The sequence below is a fragment of the Neolamprologus brichardi genome, chromosome 3, assembly GCF_056152115.1.
Source record: "Neolamprologus brichardi isolate AB-2024 chromosome 3, ASM5615211v1, whole genome shotgun sequence".
Classification (NCBI taxonomy): domain Eukaryota; kingdom Metazoa; phylum Chordata; class Actinopteri; order Cichliformes; family Cichlidae; genus Neolamprologus; species Neolamprologus brichardi.
The window spans coordinates 48,700,573-48,718,344 of record NC_142106.1 but is presented as its reverse complement, the minus strand read 5'-3'; the positions used below and the strand labels follow the sequence as shown (position 1 = coordinate 48,718,344).

At 49.1% G+C, this 17,772-nt stretch overlaps 7 non-coding genes and 26 pseudogenes across 7 annotated transcripts; 2 read left to right on the top strand and 31 right to left on the bottom strand.

The window, feature by feature from the left end:
• Nucleotides 1-47: 47 nt before the first annotated feature.
• LOC148105004 (5S ribosomal RNA) lies at nucleotides 48-166 on the top strand (annotated as a pseudogene).
• A 390-nt stretch (nucleotides 167-556) lies between these two features.
• Nucleotides 557-665, top strand: LOC148105003 (5S ribosomal RNA; annotated as a pseudogene).
• Nucleotides 666-2,084: 1,419 nt separating this feature from the next.
• LOC148105002 (5S ribosomal RNA) lies at nucleotides 2,085-2,203 on the bottom strand (annotated as a pseudogene).
• Nucleotides 2,204-2,592: 389 nt separating this feature from the next.
• LOC148105001 (5S ribosomal RNA) lies at nucleotides 2,593-2,711 on the bottom strand (annotated as a pseudogene).
• Nucleotides 2,712-3,101: 390 nt separating this feature from the next.
• Nucleotides 3,102-3,220, bottom strand: LOC148105000 (5S ribosomal RNA; annotated as a pseudogene).
• A 390-nt stretch (nucleotides 3,221-3,610) lies between these two features.
• Nucleotides 3,611-3,729, bottom strand: LOC148104999 (5S ribosomal RNA). Its single transcript, XR_015718863.1, has one exon. It is a non-coding gene; the product is annotated as a 5S ribosomal RNA (ribosomal RNA).
• Nucleotides 3,730-4,119: 390 nt separating this feature from the next.
• LOC148104998 (5S ribosomal RNA) lies at nucleotides 4,120-4,238 on the bottom strand (annotated as a pseudogene).
• A 390-nt stretch (nucleotides 4,239-4,628) lies between these two features.
• LOC148104997 (5S ribosomal RNA) lies at nucleotides 4,629-4,747 on the bottom strand (annotated as a pseudogene).
• Nucleotides 4,748-5,137: 390 nt separating this feature from the next.
• Nucleotides 5,138-5,256, bottom strand: LOC148104996 (5S ribosomal RNA). The gene has a single exon (XR_015718702.1). It is a non-coding gene; the product is annotated as a 5S ribosomal RNA (ribosomal RNA).
• Nucleotides 5,257-5,645: 389 nt separating this feature from the next.
• Nucleotides 5,646-5,764, bottom strand: LOC148104995 (5S ribosomal RNA). The gene has a single exon (XR_015718804.1). It is a non-coding gene; the product is annotated as a 5S ribosomal RNA (ribosomal RNA).
• A 390-nt stretch (nucleotides 5,765-6,154) lies between these two features.
• LOC148104994 (5S ribosomal RNA) lies at nucleotides 6,155-6,273 on the bottom strand (annotated as a pseudogene).
• A 390-nt stretch (nucleotides 6,274-6,663) lies between these two features.
• On the bottom strand, nucleotides 6,664-6,782 carry LOC148104993 (5S ribosomal RNA). The gene has a single exon (XR_015718672.1). It is a non-coding gene; the product is annotated as a 5S ribosomal RNA (ribosomal RNA).
• Nucleotides 6,783-7,172: 390 nt separating this feature from the next.
• On the bottom strand, nucleotides 7,173-7,291 carry LOC148104992 (5S ribosomal RNA; annotated as a pseudogene).
• A 390-nt stretch (nucleotides 7,292-7,681) lies between these two features.
• LOC148104991 (5S ribosomal RNA) lies at nucleotides 7,682-7,800 on the bottom strand. The gene has a single exon (XR_015718803.1). It is a non-coding gene; the product is annotated as a 5S ribosomal RNA (ribosomal RNA).
• A 390-nt stretch (nucleotides 7,801-8,190) lies between these two features.
• On the bottom strand, nucleotides 8,191-8,309 carry LOC148104990 (5S ribosomal RNA; annotated as a pseudogene).
• Nucleotides 8,310-8,699: 390 nt separating this feature from the next.
• Nucleotides 8,700-8,818, bottom strand: LOC148104989 (5S ribosomal RNA). Its single transcript, XR_015718677.1, has one exon. It is a non-coding gene; the product is annotated as a 5S ribosomal RNA (ribosomal RNA).
• A 389-nt stretch (nucleotides 8,819-9,207) lies between these two features.
• LOC148104988 (5S ribosomal RNA) lies at nucleotides 9,208-9,326 on the bottom strand. The gene has a single exon (XR_015718802.1). It is a non-coding gene; the product is annotated as a 5S ribosomal RNA (ribosomal RNA).
• A 390-nt stretch (nucleotides 9,327-9,716) lies between these two features.
• LOC148104987 (5S ribosomal RNA) lies at nucleotides 9,717-9,835 on the bottom strand (annotated as a pseudogene).
• Nucleotides 9,836-10,225: 390 nt separating this feature from the next.
• On the bottom strand, nucleotides 10,226-10,344 carry LOC148104986 (5S ribosomal RNA; annotated as a pseudogene).
• A 390-nt stretch (nucleotides 10,345-10,734) lies between these two features.
• On the bottom strand, nucleotides 10,735-10,853 carry LOC148104985 (5S ribosomal RNA; annotated as a pseudogene).
• A 390-nt stretch (nucleotides 10,854-11,243) lies between these two features.
• On the bottom strand, nucleotides 11,244-11,362 carry LOC148104984 (5S ribosomal RNA; annotated as a pseudogene).
• Nucleotides 11,363-11,752: 390 nt separating this feature from the next.
• LOC148104983 (5S ribosomal RNA) lies at nucleotides 11,753-11,871 on the bottom strand (annotated as a pseudogene).
• A 390-nt stretch (nucleotides 11,872-12,261) lies between these two features.
• LOC148104982 (5S ribosomal RNA) lies at nucleotides 12,262-12,380 on the bottom strand (annotated as a pseudogene).
• Nucleotides 12,381-12,770: 390 nt separating this feature from the next.
• Nucleotides 12,771-12,879, bottom strand: LOC148104981 (5S ribosomal RNA; annotated as a pseudogene).
• A 389-nt stretch (nucleotides 12,880-13,268) lies between these two features.
• Nucleotides 13,269-13,387, bottom strand: LOC148104980 (5S ribosomal RNA; annotated as a pseudogene).
• Nucleotides 13,388-13,777: 390 nt separating this feature from the next.
• Nucleotides 13,778-13,896, bottom strand: LOC148104979 (5S ribosomal RNA; annotated as a pseudogene).
• Nucleotides 13,897-14,286: 390 nt separating this feature from the next.
• Nucleotides 14,287-14,405, bottom strand: LOC148104978 (5S ribosomal RNA; annotated as a pseudogene).
• Nucleotides 14,406-14,795: 390 nt separating this feature from the next.
• Nucleotides 14,796-14,914, bottom strand: LOC148104977 (5S ribosomal RNA; annotated as a pseudogene).
• Nucleotides 14,915-15,304: 390 nt separating this feature from the next.
• On the bottom strand, nucleotides 15,305-15,423 carry LOC148104976 (5S ribosomal RNA; annotated as a pseudogene).
• A 390-nt stretch (nucleotides 15,424-15,813) lies between these two features.
• On the bottom strand, nucleotides 15,814-15,922 carry LOC148104975 (5S ribosomal RNA; annotated as a pseudogene).
• Nucleotides 15,923-16,312: 390 nt separating this feature from the next.
• On the bottom strand, nucleotides 16,313-16,431 carry LOC148104974 (5S ribosomal RNA; annotated as a pseudogene).
• Nucleotides 16,432-16,821: 390 nt separating this feature from the next.
• Nucleotides 16,822-16,930, bottom strand: LOC148104973 (5S ribosomal RNA; annotated as a pseudogene).
• Nucleotides 16,931-17,320: 390 nt separating this feature from the next.
• On the bottom strand, nucleotides 17,321-17,439 carry LOC148104972 (5S ribosomal RNA; annotated as a pseudogene).
• Between the last annotated feature and the right edge of the window lie 333 nt (nucleotides 17,440-17,772).

Sequence of the window (17,772 nt, the reverse complement as noted above, 5' to 3'; positions counted from 1 at the left end):
CCTCATCACTTGATTCCATAAATTGACACATTGTGCTGTGGGCAGCAGCTTACGGCCATACCACCCTGAGCACGCCTGACCTCATCTGATCTTGCAAGCTAAGCAGGGCTGGGCTTGGTTTGTACTTGGATGAGAGACTGCCTGGGAATACCTGGTGCTGTAAGCCTTTCATTTTCATGTCATTGAACTGCTTTTGATCCAGAGAAGGGGTGTATTAAAAGACCCAAAGCAGCTGCCCATTAATGAGGGCACATTATCGACATTGCTTTTGGCTGTTTTCACCAATGTCTTGTTCTGCTGGCTGAGGCCACCTACAACACACCAGGGCCAGTGCTGCTGGCCGAGGCTAACTACACCACACCAGGCCCTGTGCTGGTTCCTGAGGCCATCTTCAAAAATCCAGGGCCTGTGCTGCTGGATAAATGCTAAACTGAGTCTTTGGCTTAGGGTATTAGGCAAGCATGCAGGTAGGGTTATAGGATTGTGTTCGTAACTTCAGGTACTGGCCACCTCATCACTTGATTCCATAAATTGACACATTGTGCTGGGGGCAGCAGCTTACGGCCATACCACCCTGAGCACGCCTGATCTCGGAAGCTAAGCAGGGCTGGGCTTGGTTAGTACTTGGATGGGAGACTGCCTGGGAATACCTGGTGCTGTAAGCCTTTCATTTTCATGTCATTGAACTGCTTTTGATCCAGAGAAGGGGTGTATTACAGTTTTTTCTGAATGCTTAAACACTAACTGTGATTCTTATAGCACAATTTCTAAAACTATTAATACTTATAGCAAAACCACTCACTGAGTTTGCAAAACTAAAAGCACAAACACTGCTTTGCACTCAGTTTGCCATTTTGTAACACACACTTTGCAAACCTGTAGCTACAATCCACTGCACAGCACTCTTTTTGCAGAACTGTAAACACAACTCACTGCTTTACACTCAATTTCCAAATGATCAACGCACTCCTAGCAAAACTATACACATTTATGGCTATTATTTACACTATTTTGCCAACTGTCTGGCACACTGTCACATGTAAAAACTTTTTTAGATAATTAGTTCACTTTGCAATCAGCCCAAGCACTATAATACAGGTAAGCTCTGTGTGTGGAGTACAATTGAGGGAGCAGGAAGAGTGAGAAGTAGAGGAGGCCGAGGAAGATGACGTGGAGGTGAAGAAGTAGGATGAAGAGGACGACAAGGACAAGGAGGAACAAGAGGAGGACGAGGAGGGGGGAGAGGACGAGGAGGGGGGAGAGGAAGGGTTAGAAGAGTAAGAAATAGAATTGCTGATGACATCAGAGCTACAATAGTGGACCATGTAATCAACCGTGGAATGACCCTGAGGGAAGCTGGCCGACGGGTTCAGCCTAACTCGAGCCGCTACACTGTAGCAAGCATCATAAGGACATTTTGAAATGAGAATCGGTTAGTACAGTCACTTTGCACTAAGATTTGTAGCACTGCCATATGCTAATGAGAAACACAACAATACCATAGATGTAAAAATACTGAAATTGTTACTTTACAGAATTGCTAGACGACCAGATGCTGGGGCAGAGGACGCATGTTCACTGCAGACCAAGAAACCCATATAATCAACATGGCGACTGCAAATAATCCTATACTTGGAAATAAACACTTGTGTTTGTTTTGATGTGTGTAAATGAACACCAGTACTTAAAGTTTGGATCCCTCCATGTTTACAGACCTATGACAAAAGTATGAGCTCAAACTGACATGGCCTAGCTTGTGCACAGAGAAAGCAAAAGCCAGATGTGTTTTGTATTCATACCATGAGTGTGCAGTTGGCGCATTGTGTGCTTAGTAGATGATGGCTTGTGTGTACTGTTTGATACGAAAACACCATTTTTACGAAGGTGTGAAGAGTTAATCTAGCTGTGTTCGCTTTTGCAAGAGAACTACAATGTTTTGATAATTGGGTGACAGGTTTTCTTATTTGTGTGTAGAATTTTGCAAAAATAGCCAATAGTTACAAAAAATGTGCTTAAGCAATCAGAAAAAACTGTAATACACCCCTTCTCTGGATCAAAAGCAGTTCAATGACATGAAAATGAAAGGCTTACAGCACCAGGTATTCCCAGGCAGTCTCCCATCCAAGTACTAACCAAGCCCAGCCCTGCTTAGCTTCCGAGATCAGACGAGGTCAGGCGTACTCAGGGTGGTATGGCCGTAAGATGCTGCCCAAGCACAATGTGTCAATTTATGGAATCAAGTGATGAGGTGGCCAGTACCTGAAGTTACGAACACAATCCTATAACCCTACCATCATACTTGCCTCATACCCTAACCCAAAGCCTCAGTTTAGCATTTATCCAGCAGCACAGGACCTGGATTTTTGAAGATGGCCTCAGGAACCAGCACAGGGCCTGGTGTGGTGTAGTTAGCCTCGGCCAGCAGCACTGGCCCTGGTGTGTTGTAGGTGGCGTCAGCCAGCAGAACAAGACATTGGTGAAAACAGCCAAAAGCAATGTCGTTAATGTGCCCTCATTAATGGGCAGCTGCTTTGGGTCTTTTAATACACCTCTTCTCTGGCTCAAAAGCAGTTCAATGACATGAAAATGAAAGGCTTACAGCACCAGGTATTCCCAGGCAGTCTCCCATCCAAGTACTAACCAAGCCCAGCCCTGCTTAGCTTCCGAGATCAGACGAGGTCAGGCGTGCTCAGGGTGGTATGGCCGTAAGGTGCTGCCCACAGCACAATGTGTCAATTTATGGAATCAAGTGATGAGGTGGCCAGTACCTGAAGTTACGAACACAATCCTATAACCCTACCTGCATGCTTGCCTAATACCCTAAGCCAAAGACTCAGTTTAGCATTTATCCAGCAGCACAGGCCCTGGATTTTTGAAGATGGCCTCAGGAACCAGCACAGGGCCTGGTGTGGTGTAGTTAGCCTCGGCCAGCAGCACTGGCCCTGGTGTGTTGTAGGTGGCTTCAGCCAGCAGAACAAGACATTGGTGAAAACAGCCAAAAGCAATGTCGTTAATGTGCCCTCATTAATGGGCATCTGCTTTGGGTCTTTTAATACACCCCTTCTCTGGATCAAAAGCAGTTCAATGACATGAAAATGAAAGGCTTACAGCACCAGGTATTCCCAGGCAGTCTCCCATCCAAGAACTAACCAAGCCCAGCACTGCTTAGCTTCCGAGATCAGACGAGGTCAGGGATGCTCAGGGTGGTATGGCCATAAGCTGCTGCCCAGAACACAATGTGTCAATTTATGGAATCAAGTGATGAGGTGGCCAGTACCTGAAGTTACGAACACAATCCTATAACCCTACCTTCATGCTTGCCTAATACCCTAACCCAAAGACTCAGTTTAGCATTTATCCAGCAGCACAGGACCTGGATTTTTGAAGATGGCCTCAGGAACCAGCACAGGGCCTGGTGTGGTGTAGTTAGCCTCGGCCAGCAGCACTGGCCCTGGTGTGTTGTAGGTGGCCTCAGCCAGCAGAACAAGACATTGGTGAAAACAGCCAAAAGCAATGTCGTTAATGTGCCCTCATTAATGGGCAGCTGCTTTGGGTCTTTTAATACACCCCTTCTCTGGATCAAAAGCAGTTCAATGACATGAAAATGAAAGGCTTACAGCACCAGGTATTCCCAGGCAGTCTCCCATCCAAGTACTAACCAAGCCCAGCCCTGCTTAGCTTCCGAGATCAGACGAGGTCAGGTGTGCTCAGGGTGGTATGGCCGTAAGCTGCTGCCCACAGCACAATGTGTCAATTTATGGAATCAAGTGATGAGGTGGCCAGTACCTGATGTTACGAACACAATCCTATAACCCTACCTGCATGCTTGCCTAATACCCTAACCCAAAGACTCAGTTTAGCATTTATCCAGCAGCACAGGCCCTGGATTTTTGAAGATGGTCTCAGGAACCACCACAGGGCCTGGTGTGGTGTAGTTAGCCTCGGCCAGCAGCACTGGCCCTGGTGTGTTGTAGGTGGCCTGAGCCAGCAGAACAAGACATTGGTGAAAACAGCCAAAAGCAATGTCGTTAATGTGCCCTCATTAATGGGCAGCAGCTTTGGGTCTTTTAATACACCCCTTCTCTGGATCAAAAGCAGTTCAATGACATGAAAATGAAAGGCTTACAGCACCAGGTATTCCCAGGCAGTCTCCCATCCAAGTACTAACCAAGCCCAGCCCTGCTTAGCTTCCGAGAGCAGACGAGGTCAGGCGTGCTCAGGGTGGTATGGCCGTAAGCTGGTGCCCAGAACACAATGTATCAATTTATGGAATCAAGTGATGAGGTGGCCATTACCTGAAGTTACGAACACAATCCTATAACCCTACCTGCATGCTTGCCTAATACCCTAAGCCAAAGACTCAGTTTAGCATTCATCCAGCAGCACAGGCCCTGGATTTTTGAAGATGGCCTCAGGAACCAGCACAGGGCCTGGTGTGGTGTAGTTAGCCTCGGCCAGCAGCACTGGCCCTGGTGTGTTGTAGGTGGCCTGAGCCAGCAGAACAAGACATTGGTGAAAACAGCCAAAAGCAATGTCGTTAATGTGCCCTCATTAATGGGCAGCTGCTTTGGGTCTTTTAATACACCCCTTCTCTGGATCAAAAGCAGTTCAATGACATGAAAATGAAAGGCTTACAGCACCAGGTATTCCCAGGCAGTCTCCCATCCAAGTACTAACCAAGCCCAGCCCTGCTTTGCTTCCGAGAGCAGACGAGGTCAGGCGTGCTCAGGGTGGTATGGCCGTAAGCTGCTGCCCAGAACCCAATGTGTCAATTTATGGAATCAAGTGATGAGGTGGCCAGTACCTGAAGTTACGAACACAATCCTATAACCCTACCTGCAGGCTTGCCTAATACCCTAAGCCAAAGACTCAGTTTAGCATTTATCCAGCAGCACAGGCCCTGGATTTTTTAAGATGGCCTCAGGAACCAGCACAGGGCCTGGTGTGGTGTAGTTAGCCTCGTCCAGCAGCACTGGCCCTGGTGTGTTGTAGGTGGCCTCAGCCAGCAGAACAAGACATTGGTGAAAACAGCCAAAAGCAATGTCGTTAATGTGCCCTCATTAATGGGCAGCTGCTTTGGGTCTTTTAATACACCCCTTCTCTGGATCAAAAGCAGTTCAGTGACATGAAAATGAAAGGCTTACAGCACCAGGTATTCCCAGGCAGTCTCCCATCCAAGTACTAGCCAAGCCCAGCCCTGCTTAGCTTCCGAGATCAGATGAGGTCAGGCGTGCTCAGGGTGGTATGGCCGTAAGCTGCTGCCGACAGCACAATGTGTCAATTTATGGAATCAAGTGATGAGGTGGCCAGTACCTGAAGTTACGAACACAATCCTATAACCCTACCTGCATGCTTGCCTAATAACCTAACCCAAAGACTCAGTTTAGCATTTATCCAGCAGCACAGGCCCTGGATTTTTGAAGATGGCCTCAGGAACCAGCACAGGGCCTGGTGTGGTGTAGTTAGCCTCAGCAGCAGCACTGGCCCTGGTGTGTTGTAGGTGGCCTCAGCCAGCAGAACAAGACATTGCTGAAAACAGCCAAAAGCAATGTCGTTAATGTGCCCTCATTAATGGGCAGCTGCTTTGGGTCTTTTAATACACCCCTTCTCTGGATCAAAAGCAGTTCAATGACATGAAAATGAAAGGCTTACAGCACCAGGTATTCCCAGGCAGTCTCCCATCCAAGTACTAACCAAGCCCAGCCCTGCTTAGCTTCCGAGATCAGACGAGGTCAGGCGTGCTCAGGGTGGTATGGCCGTAAGCTGCTGCCCACAGCACAATGTGTCAATTTATGGAATCAAGTGATGAGGTGGCCAGTACCTGAAGTTACGAACACAATCCTATAACCCTACCTGCATGCTTGCCTAATACCCTAAGCCAAAGACTCAGTTTAGCATTCATCCAGCAGCACAGGCCCTGGATTTTTGAAGATGGCCTCAGGAACCAGCACAGGGCCTGGTGTGGTGTAGTTAGCCTTGGCCAGCAGCACTTGCCCTGGTGTGTTGTAGGTGGCCTCAGCCAGCAGAACAAGACATTGGTGAAAACAGCCAAAAGCAATGTCGTTAATGTGCCCTCATTAATGGGCAGCTGCTTTGGGTCTTTTAATACACCCCTTCCCTGGATCAAAAACAGTTCAATGACATGAAAATGAAAGGCTTACAGCACCAGGTATTCCCAGGCAGTCTCCCATCCAAGTAATAACCAAGCCCAACCCTGCTTAGCTTCCGAGATCAGACGAGGTCAGGCGTGCTCAGGGTGGTATGGCCGTAAGCTGCTGCCCACAGCACAATGTGTCAATTTATGGAATCAAGTGATGAGGTGGCCAGTACCTGAAGTTACGAACACAATCCTATAACCCTACCTTCATGCTTGCCTAATACCCTAACCCAAAGACTCAGTTTAGCATTTATCCAGCAGCACAGGACCTGGATTTTTGAAGATGGCCTCAGGAACCAGCACAGGGCCTGGTGTGGTGTAGTTAGCCTCGGCCAGCAGCACTGGCCCTGGTGTGTTGTAGGTGGCCTCAGCCAGCAGAACAAGACATTGGTGAAAACAGCCAAAAGCAATGTCGTTAATGTGCCCTCATTAATGGGCAGCTGCTTTGGGTCTTTTAATACACCCCTTCTCTGGATCAAAAGCAGTTCAATGACATGAAAATGAAAGGCTTACAGCACCAGGTATTCCCAGACAGTCTCCCATCCAAGTACTAACCAAGCCCAGCCCTGCTTAGCTTCCGAGATCAGACGAGGTCAGGTGTGCTCAGGGTGGTATGGCCGTAAGCTGCTGCCCACAGCACAATGTGTCAATTTATGGAATCAAGTGATGAGGTGGCCAGTACCTGATGTTACGAACACAATCCTATAACCCTACCTGCATGCTTGCCTAATACCCTAACCCAAAGACTCAGTTTAGCATTTATCCAGCAGCACAGGCCCTGGATTTTTGAAGATGGTCTCAGGAACCAGCACAGGGCCTGTTGTTGTGTAGTTAGCCTCGGCCAGCAGCACTGGCCCTGGTGTGTTGTAGGTGGCCTCAGCCAGCAGAACAAGACATTGGTGAAAACAGCCAAAAGCAATGTCGTTAATGTGCCCTCATTAATGGGCAGTTGCTTTGGGTCTTTTAATACACCCCTTCTCTGGATCAAAAGCAGTTCAATGACATGAAAATGAAAGGCTTACAGCACCAGGTATTCCCAGGCCGTCTCCCATCCAAGTACTAACCAAGCCCAGCCCTGCTTAGCTTCCGAGATCAGACGAAGTCAGGCGTGCTCAGGGTGGTACGGCCGTAAGCTGCTGCCCACAGCACAATGTGTCAATTTATGGAATCAAGTGATGAGGTGGCCAGTACCTGAAGTTACGAACACAATCCTATAACCCTACCTGCATGCTTGCCTCATACCCTAACCCAAAGACTCAGTTTAGCATTTATCCAGCAGCACAGGACCTGGATTTTTGAAGATGGCCTCAGGAACCAGCACAGGGCCTGGTGTGGTGTAGTTAGCCTTGGCCAGCAGCACTTGCCCTGGTGTGTTGTAGGTGGCCTCAGCCAGCAGAACAAGACATTGGTGAAAACAGCCAAAAGCAATGTCGTTAATGTGCCCTCATTAATGGGCAGCTGCTTTGGGTCTTTTAATACACCCCTTCTCTGGATCAAAAGCAGTTCAATGACATGAAAATGAAAGGCTTACAGCACCAGGTATTCCCAGGCAGTCTCCCATCCAAGTACTAACCAAGCCCAGCCCTGCTTAGCTTCCGAGATCAGACGAGGTCAGGCGTGCTCAGGGTGGTATGGCCGTAAGCTGCTGCCCACAGCACAATGTGTCAATTTATGGAATCAAGTGATGAGGTGGCCATTACCTGAAGTTACGAACACAATCCTATAACCCTACCTGCATGCTTGCCTAATACCCTAAGCCAAAGACTCAGTTTAGCATTCATCCAGCAGCACAGGCCCTGGATTTTTGAAGATGGCCTCAGGAACCAGCACAGGGCCTGGTGTGGTGTAGTTAGCCTCGGCCAGCAGCACTGGCCCTGGTGTGTTGTAGGTGGCCTGAGCCAGCAGAACAAGACATTGGTGAAAACAGCCAAAAGCAATGTCGTTAATGTGCCCTCATTAATGGGCAGCTGCTTTGGGTCTTTTAATACACCCCTTCTCTGGATCAAAAGCAGTTCAATGACATGAAAATGAAAGGCTTACAGCACCAGGTATTCCCAGGCAGTCTCCCATCCAAGTACTAACCAAGCCCAGCCCTGCTTTGCTTCCGAGAGCAGACGAGGTCAGGCGTGCTCAGGGTGGTATGGCCGTAAGCTGCTGCCCAGAACCCAATGTGTCAATTTATGGAATCAAGTGATGAGGTGGCCAGTACCTGAAGTTACGAACACAATCCTATAACCCTACCTGCAGGCTTGCCTAATACCCTAAGCCAAAGACTCAGTTTAGCATTCATCCAGCAGCACAGGCCCTGGATTTTTGAAGATGGCCTCAGGAACCAGCACAGGGCCTGGTGTGGTGTAGTTAGCCTCGTCCAGCAGCACTGGCCCTGGTGTGTTGTAGGTGGCCTCAGCCAGCAGAACAAGACATTGGTGAAAACAGCCAAAAGCAATGTCGTTAATGTGCCCTCATTAATGGGCAGCTGCTTTGGGTCTTTTAATACACCCCTTCTCTGGATCAAAAGCAGTTCAGTGACATGAAAATGAAAGGCTTACAGCACCAGGTATTCCCAGGCAGTCTCCCATCCAAGTACTAACCAAGCCCAGCCCTGCTTAGCTTCCGAGATCAGATGAGGTCAGGCGTGCTCAGGGTGGTATGGCCGTAAGCTGCTGCCCACAGCACAATGTGTCAATTTATGGAATCAAGTGATGAGGTGGCCAGTACCTGAAGTTACGAACACAATCCTATAACCCTACCTGCATGCTTGCCTAATAACCTAACCCAAAGACTCAGTTTAGCATTTATCCAGCAGCACAGGCCCTGGATTTTTGAAGATGGCCTCAGGAACCAGCACAGGGCCTGGTGTGGTGTAGTTAGCCTCAGCAGCAGCACTGGCCCTGGTGTGTTGTAGGTGGCCTCAGCCAGCAGAACAAGACATTGCTGAAAACAGCCAAAAGCAATGTCGTTAATGTGCCCTCATTAATGGGCAGCTGCTTTGGGTCTTTTAATACACCCCTTCTCTGGATCAAAAGCAGTTCAATGACATGAAAATGAAAGGCTTACAGCACCAGGTATTCCCAGGCAGTCTCCCATCCAAGTACTAACCAAGCCCAGCCCTGCTTAGCTTCCGAGATCAGACGAGGTCAGGCGTGCTCAGGGTGGTATGGCCGTAAGCTGCTGCCCACAGCACAATGTGTCAATTTATGGAATCAAGTGATGAGGTGGCCAGTACCTGAAGTTACGAACACAATCCTATAACCCTACCTGCATGCTTGCCTAATACCCTAAGCCAAAGACTCAGTTTAGCATTCATCCAGCAGCACAGGCCCTGGATTTTTGAAGATGGCCTCAGGAACCAGCACAGGGCCTGGTGTGGTGTAGTTAGCCTTGGCCAGCAGCACTTGCCCTGGTGTGTTGTAGGTGGCCTCAGCCAGCAGAACAAGACATTGGTGAAAACAGCCAAAAGCAATGTCGTTAATGTGCCCTCATTAATGGGCAGCTGCTTTGGGTCTTTTAATACACCCCTTCCCTGGATCAAAAACAGTTCAATGACATGAAAATGAAAGGCTTACAGCACCAGGTATTCCCAGGCAGTCTCCCATCCAAGTAATAACCAAGCCCAACCCTGCTTAGCTTCCGAGATCAGACGAGGTCAGGCGTGCTCAGGGTGGTATGGCCGTAAGCTGCTACCCACAGCACAATGTGTCAATTTATGGAATCAAGTGATGAGGTGGCCAGTACCTGAAGTTACGAACACAATCCTATAACCCTACCTGCATGCTTGCCTAATACCCTAAGCCAAAGACTCAGTTTAGCATTTATCCAGCAGCACAGGCCCTGGATTTTTGAAGATGGCCTCAGGAACCAGCACAGGGCCTGGTGTGGTGTAGTTATCCTCGGCCAGCAGCACTGGCCCTGGTGTGTTGTAGGTGGCCTCAGCCAGCAGAACAAGACATTGGTGAAAACAGCCAAAAGCAATGTCGTTAATGTGCCCTCATTAATGGGCAGCTGCTTTGGGTCTTTTAATACACCCCTTCTCTGGATCAAAAGCAGTTCAATGACATGAAAATGAAAGGCTTACAGCACCAGGTATTCCCAGGCAGTCTCCCATCCAAGTACTAACCAAGCCCAGCCCTGCTTAGCTTCCGAGATCAGACGAGGTCAGGCTTGCTCAGGGTGGTATGGCCGTAAGCTGCTACCCACAGCACAATGTGTCAATTTATGGAATCAAGTGATGAGGTGGCCAGTACCTGAAGTTACGAACACAATCCTATAACCCTACCTGCATGCTTGCCTAATACCCTAAGCCAAAGACTCAGTTTAGCATTTATCCAGCAGCACAGGCCCTGGATTTTTGAAGATGGCCTCAGGAACCAGCACAGGGCCTGGTGTGGTGTAGTTAGCCTCGGCCAGCACCACTGGCCCTGGTGTGTTGTAGGTGGCCTCAGCCAGCAGAACAAGACATTGGTGAAAACAGCCAAAAGCAATGTTGTTAATGTGCCCTCATTAATGGGCATCTGCTTTGGGTCTTTTAATACACCCCTTCTCTGGATCAAAAGCAGTTCAATGACATGAAAATGAAAGGCTTACAGCACCAGGTATTCCAAGGCAGTCTCCCATCCAAGTACTAACCAAGCCCAGCCCTGCTTAGCTTCCGAGATCAGACGAGGTCAGGCGTGCTCAGGGTGGTATGGCCGTAAGCTGCTACCCACAGCACAATGTGTCAATTTATGGAATCAAGTGATGAGGTGGCCAGTACCTGAAGTTACGAACACAATCCTATAACCCTACCTGCATGCTTGCCTAATACCCTAAGCCAAAAACTCAGTTTAGCATTTATCCAGCAGCACAGGCCCTGGATTTTTGAAGATGACCTCAGGAAAAAGCACAGGGCCTGGTGTGGTGTAGTTAGCCTTGGCCAGCAGCACTGGCCCTGGTGTGTTGTATGTGGCCTCAGCCAGCAGAACAAGACATTGGTGAAAACAGCCAAAAGCAATGTCGTTAATGTGCCCTCATTAATGGGCATCTGCTTTGGGTCTTTTAATACACCCCTTCTCTGGATCAAAAGCAGTTCAATGACATGAAAATGATAGGCTTACAGCACCAGGTATTCCCAGGCACTCTCCCATCCAAGTACTAACCAAGCCCAGCCCTGCTTACCTTCCGAGATCAGACGAGGTCAGGCATGGTCAGGGTGGTATGGCCGTAAGCTGCTGCCCACAGCACAATGTGTCAATTTATGGAATCAAGTGATGAGGTGGCCAGTACCTGAAGTTACGAACACAATCCTATAACCCTACCTGAATGCTTGCCTAATACCCTAACCCAAAGACTCAGTTTAGCATTTATCCAGCAGCACGGGCCCTGGATTTTTGAAGATGGCCTCAGGAACCAGCACAGGGCCTGGTGTGGTGTAGTTAGCCTCGGCCAGCAGCACTGGCCCTGGTGTGTTGTAGGTGGCCTCAGCCAGCAGAACAAGACATTGGTGAAAACAGCCAAAAGCAATGTCGTTAATGTGCCCTCATTAATGGGCAGCTGCTTTGGGTCTTTTAATACACCCCTTCTCTGGATCAAAAGCAGTTCAATGACATGAAAATGAAAGGCTTACAGCACCAGGTATTTCCAGGCAGTCTCCCATCCAAGTACTAACCAAGCCCAGCCCTTCTTAGCTTTCGAGATCAGACGAGGTCAGGCGTACTCAGGGTGGTATGGCCGTAAGCTGCGGCCCACAGCACAATGTGTCAATTTATGGAATCAAGTGATGAGGTGGCCAGTACCTGAAGTTACGAACACAATCCTATAACCCTACCTGCATGCTTGCCTCATACCCTAACCCAAAGACTCAGTTTAGCATTTATCCAACAGCACAGGCCCTGGATTTTTGAAGATGGTCTCAGGAACCAGCACAGGGCCTGGTGTGGTGTAGTTAGCCTCGGCCAGCAGCACTGGCCCTGGTGTGTTGTAGGTGGCCTCGGCCAGCAGAACAAGACATTGGTGAAAATAGCCAAAAGCAATGTCGTTAATGTGCCCTCATTAATGGGTAGCTGCTTTGGGTCTTTTAATACACCCCTTCTCTGGATCAAAAGCAGTTCAATGACATGAAAATGAAAGGCTTACAGCACCAGGCATTCCCAGGCAGTCTCCCATCCAAGTACTAACCAAGCCTAGCCCTGCTTAGCTTCCGAGATCAGACGAGGTCAGGCGTGCTCAGGGTGGTATGGCCGTAAGCTGCTGCCCACAGCACAATGTGTCAATTTATGGAATCAAGTGATGAGGTGGCCAGTACCTGAAGTTACGAACACAATCCTATAACCCTACCTGCATGCTTGCCTAATACCCTAACCCAAAGACTCAGTTTAGCATTTTTCCAGCAGCACAGGCCCTGGATTTTTGAAGATGGCCTCAGGAACCAGCACAGGGCATGGTGTGGTGTAGTTAGCCTCGGCCAGCAGCACTGGTCCTGGTGTGTTGTAGGTGTCCTGAGCCAGCAGAACAAGACATTGGTGAAAACAGCCAAAAGCAATGTCGTTAATGTGCCCTCATTAATGGGCATCTGCTTTGGGTCTTTTAATACACCCCTTCTCTGGATCAAAAGCAGTTCAATGAGATGAAAATGAAAGGCTTACAGCACCAGGTATTCCCAGGCAGTCTCCCATCCAAGTACTAACCAAGCCCAGCCCTGCTTAGCTTCCGAGATCAGGCGTGCTCAGGGTGGTATGGCTGTAAGCTGCTGGCCACAGCACAATGTGTCAATTTATGGAATCAAGTGATGAGGTGGCCAGTACCTGGAGTTACGAACACAATCCTATCACCCTACCTGCATGCTTGCCTAATACCCTAACCCAAAGACTCAGTTTAGCATTTATCCAGCAGCACAGGACCTGGATTTTTGAAGATGGCCTCAGGAACCAGCACAGGGCCTGGTTTTGTGTAGTTTACTCGGCCAGCAGCACTGGCCCTGGTGTGTTGTAGGTGGCCTCAGCCAGCAGAACAAGACATTGGTGAAAACAGCCAAAAGCAATGTCGTTAATGTGCTCTCATTAATGGGCAGCTGCTTTGGGTCTTTTAATACACCCCTTCTCTGGATCAAAAGCAGTTCAATGACATGAAAATGAAAGGCTTACAGCACCAGGTATTCCCAGGCAGTCTCCCATCCAAGTACTAACCAAGCCCAGCCCTGCTTAGCTTCCGAGATCAGACGAGGTCAGGCGTGCTCAGGATGGTATGGCCGTAAGCTTCTGCCCACAGCCCAATGTGTCAATTTATGGAATCAAGTGATGAGGTGGCCAGTACCTGAAGTTACGAACACAATCCTATAACCCTACCTGCATGCTTGCCTAATACCCTAACCCAAAGACTCAGTTTATCATTTTTCCAGCAGCACATGACCTGGATTTTTGAAGATGGCCTCAGGAACCAGCACAGGGCCTGGTGTGGTGTAGTTAGCCTCGGCCATCAGCACTGGTCCTGGTGTGTTGTAGGTGGCCTCAGCCAGCAGAACAAGACATTGGTGAAAACAGCCAAAAGCAATGTCGTTAATGTGCCGTCATTGATGGGCAGCTGCTTTGGGTCTTTTAATACACCCCTTCTCTGAATCAAAAGCAGTTCAATGACATGAAAATGAAAGGCTTACAGCACCAGGTATTCCCAGGCCGTCTCCCATCCAAGTACTAACCAAGCCCAGCCCTGCTTAGCTTCCGAGATCAGACGAGGTCAGGCGTGCTCAGGGTGGTATGGCCGTAAGCTGCTGCCCACAGCACAATGTGTCAATTTATGGAATCAAGTGATGAGGTGGCCAGTACCTGAAGTTACGAACACAATCCTATAACCCTACCTGCATGCTTGCCTAATACCCTAAGCCAAAGACTCAGTTTAGCATTTATCCAGCAGCACAGGCCCTGGATTTTTGAAGATGGCCTCAGGAACCAGCACAGGGCCTGGTGTGGTGTAGTTAGCCTCGGCCAGCAGCACTGGCCCTGGTGTGTTGCAGGTGGCCTCAGCCAGCAGAACAAGACATTGGTGAAAACAGCCAAAAGCAATGTTATTAATGTGCCCTCATTAATGGGCATCTGCTTTGGGTCTTTTAATACACCCCTTCTCTGAATCAAAAGCAGTTCAATGACATGAAAATGAAAGGCTTACAGCATCAGGTATTCCCAGGCCGTCTCCCATCCAAGTACTAACCAAGCCCAGCCCTGCTTAGCTTCCGAGATCAGACGAGGTCAGGCGTGCTCAGGGTGGTATGGCCGTAAGCTGCTGCCCACAGCACAATGTGTCAATTTATGGAATCAAGTGATGATTTGGCCAGTACCTGAAGTTACGAACACAATCCTATAACCCTACCTGCATGCTTGCCTAATACCCTAAGCCAAAGACTCAGTTTAGCATTTATCCAGCAGCACAGGCCCTGGATTTTTGAAGATGGCCTCAGGAACCAGCACAGGGCCTGGTGTGGTGTAGTTAGCCTCGGCCAGCAGCACTGGCCCTGGTGTGTTGTAGGTGGCCTCAGCCAGCAGAACAAGACATTGGTGAAAACAGCCAAAAGCAATGTCGTTAATGTGCCCTCATTAATGGGCAGCTGCTTTGGGTGTTTTAATACACCCCTTCTCTGGATCAAAAGCAGTTCAATGACATGAAAATGAAAGGCTTACAGCAGCAGGTATTCCCAGGCAGTCTCCCATCCAAGTACTAACCAAGCCCAGCCCTGCTTAGCTTCCGAGATCAGACGAGGTCAGGCGTGCTCAGGGTGGTATGGCCGTAAGCTGCTGCCCACAGCACAATGTGTCAATTTATGGAATCAAGTGATGAGGTGGCCAGTACCTGAAGTTACGAACACAATCCTATAACCCTACCTGCATGCTTGCCTAATACCCTAAGCCAAAGACTCAGTTTAGCATTTATCCAGCAGCACAGGCCCTGGATTTTTGAAGATGGCCTCAGGAACCAGCACAGGGCCTGGTGTGGTGTAGTTAGCCTCGGCCAGCAGCACTGGCCCTGGTGTGTTGTAGGTGGCCTCAGCCAGCAGAACAAGACATTGGTGAAAACAGCCAAAAGCAATGTCGTTAATGTGCCCTCATTAATGGGCATCTGCTTTGGGTCTTTTAATACACCCCTTCTCTGGATCAAAAGCAGTTCAATGACATGAAAATGAAAGGCTTACAGCACCAGGTATTCCCAGGCAGTCTCCCATCCAAGTACTAACCAAGCCCAGCCCTGCTTCGCTTCCGAGATCAGACGAGGTCAGGCGTGCTCAGGGTGGTATGGCCGTAAGCTGCTGCCCACAGCACAATGTGTCAATTTATGGAATCAAGTGATGAGGTGGCCAGTACCTGAAGTTACGAACACAATCCTATAACCCTACCTGAATGCTTGCCTAATACCCTAAGCCAAAGACTCAGTTTAGCATTCATCCAGCAGCACAGGCCCTGGATTTTTGAAGATGGCCTCAGGAACCAGCACAGGGCCTGGTGTGGTGTAGTTAGCCTCGGCCAGCAGCACTGGCCCTGGTGTGTTGTAGGTGGCCTCAGCCAGCAGAACAAGACATTGGTGAAAACAGCCAAAAGCAATGTCGTTAATGTGCCCTCATTAATGAGCAGCTGCTTTGGGTCTTTTAATACACCCCTTCTCTGGATCAAAAGCAGTTCAATGACATGAAAAAGAAAGGCTTACAGCACCAGGTATTCCCAGGCAGTCTCCCATCCAAGTACTAACCAAGCCCAGCCCTGCTTAGCTTCTGAGATCAGGCGTGCTCAGGGTGGTATGGCCGTAAGCTGCTGCCCACAGCACAATGTGTCAATTTATGGAATCAAGTGATGAGGTGGCCAGTACCTGAAGTTACGAACACAATCCTATAACCCTACCTGCATGCTTGCCTAATACCCTAAGCCAAAGACTCAGTTTAGCATTTATCCAGCAGCACAGGCCCTGTATTTTTGAAGATGGCCTCAGGAACCAGCACAGGGCCTGGTGTGGTGTAGTTAGCCTCGGAGAGCAGCACTGGCCCTGGTGTGTTGTAGGTGGCCTCAGCCAGCAGAACAAGACATTGGTGAAAACAGCCAAAAGCAATGTCGTTAATGTGCCCTCATTAATGGGCATCTGCTTTGGGTCTTTTAATACACCCCTTCTCTGGATCAAAAGCAGTTCAATGACATGAAAATGAAAGGCTTACAGCACCAGGTATTCCAAGGCAGTCTCCCATCCAAGTACTAACCAAGCCCAGCCCTGCTTAGCTTCCGAGATCAGACGAGGTCAGGCGTGCTCAGGGTGGTATGGCCGTAAGCTGCTGCCCACAGCACAATGTGTCAATTTATGGAATCAAGTGATGAGGTTGCCAGTACCTGAAGTTACGAACACAATCCTATAACCCTACCTGAATGCTTGCCTAATACCCTAAGCCAAAGACTCAGTTTAGCATTCATCCAGCAGCACAGGCCCTGGATTTTTGAAGATGGCCTCAGGAACCAGCACAGGGCCTGGTGTGGTGTAGTTAGCCTCGGCCAGCAGCACTGGCCCTGGTGTGTTGTAGGTGGCCTCAGCCAGCAGAACAAGACATTGGTGAAAACAGCCAAAAGCAATGTCGTTAATGTGCCCTCATTAATGGGCAGCTGCTTTGGGTCTTTTAATACACCCCTTCTCTGGATCAAAAGCAGTTCAATGACATGAAAATGAAAGGCTTACAGCACCAGGTATTCCCAGGCAGTCTCCCATCCAAGTACTAACCAAGCCCAGCCCTGCTTAGCTTCCGAGATCAGGCGTGCTCAGGGTGGTATGGCCATAAGCTGCTGCCCACAGCACAATGTGTCAATTTATGGAATCAAGTGATGAGGTGGCCAGTACCTGAAGTTACGAACACAATCCTATAACCCTACCTGCATGCTTGCCTAATACCCTAAGCCAAAGACTCAGTTTAGCATTTATCCAGCAGCACAGGCCCTGGATTTTTGAAGATGGCCTCAGGAACCAGCACAGGGCCTGGTGTGGTGTAGTTAGCCTCGGCCAGCAGCACTGGCCCTGGTGTGTTTTAGGTGGCCTCAGCCAGCAGAACAAGACATTGGTGAAAACAGCCAAAAGCAATGTCGTTAATGTGCCCTCATTAATGGGCAGCTGCTTTGGGTCTTTTAATACACCCCTTCTCTGGATCAAAAGCAGTTCAATGACATGAAAATGAAAGGCTTACAGCACCAGGTATTCCCAGGCAGTCTCCCATCCAAGTACTAACCAAGCCCAGCTCTGCTTAGCTTCCGAGATCAGACGAGGTCAGGCGTGCTCAGGGTGGTATGGCCGTAAGTTGCTGCCCACAGCACAATGTGTCAATTTATGGAATCAAGTGATGAGGTTGCCAGTACCTGAAGTTACGAACACAATCCTATAACCCTACCTGCATGCTTGCCTAATACCTTAACCCAAAGACTCAGTTTAGCATTTATCCAGCAGCACGGGCCCTGGATTTTTGAAGATGGCCTCAGGAACCAGCACAGGGCCTGGTGTGGTGTACTTAGCCTCGGCCAGCAGCACTGGCCCTGGTGTGTTGTAGGTGGCCTCAGCCAGCAGAACAAGACATTGGTGAAAACAGCCAAAAGCAATGTCGTTAATGTGCCCTCATTAATGGGCAGCTGCTTTGG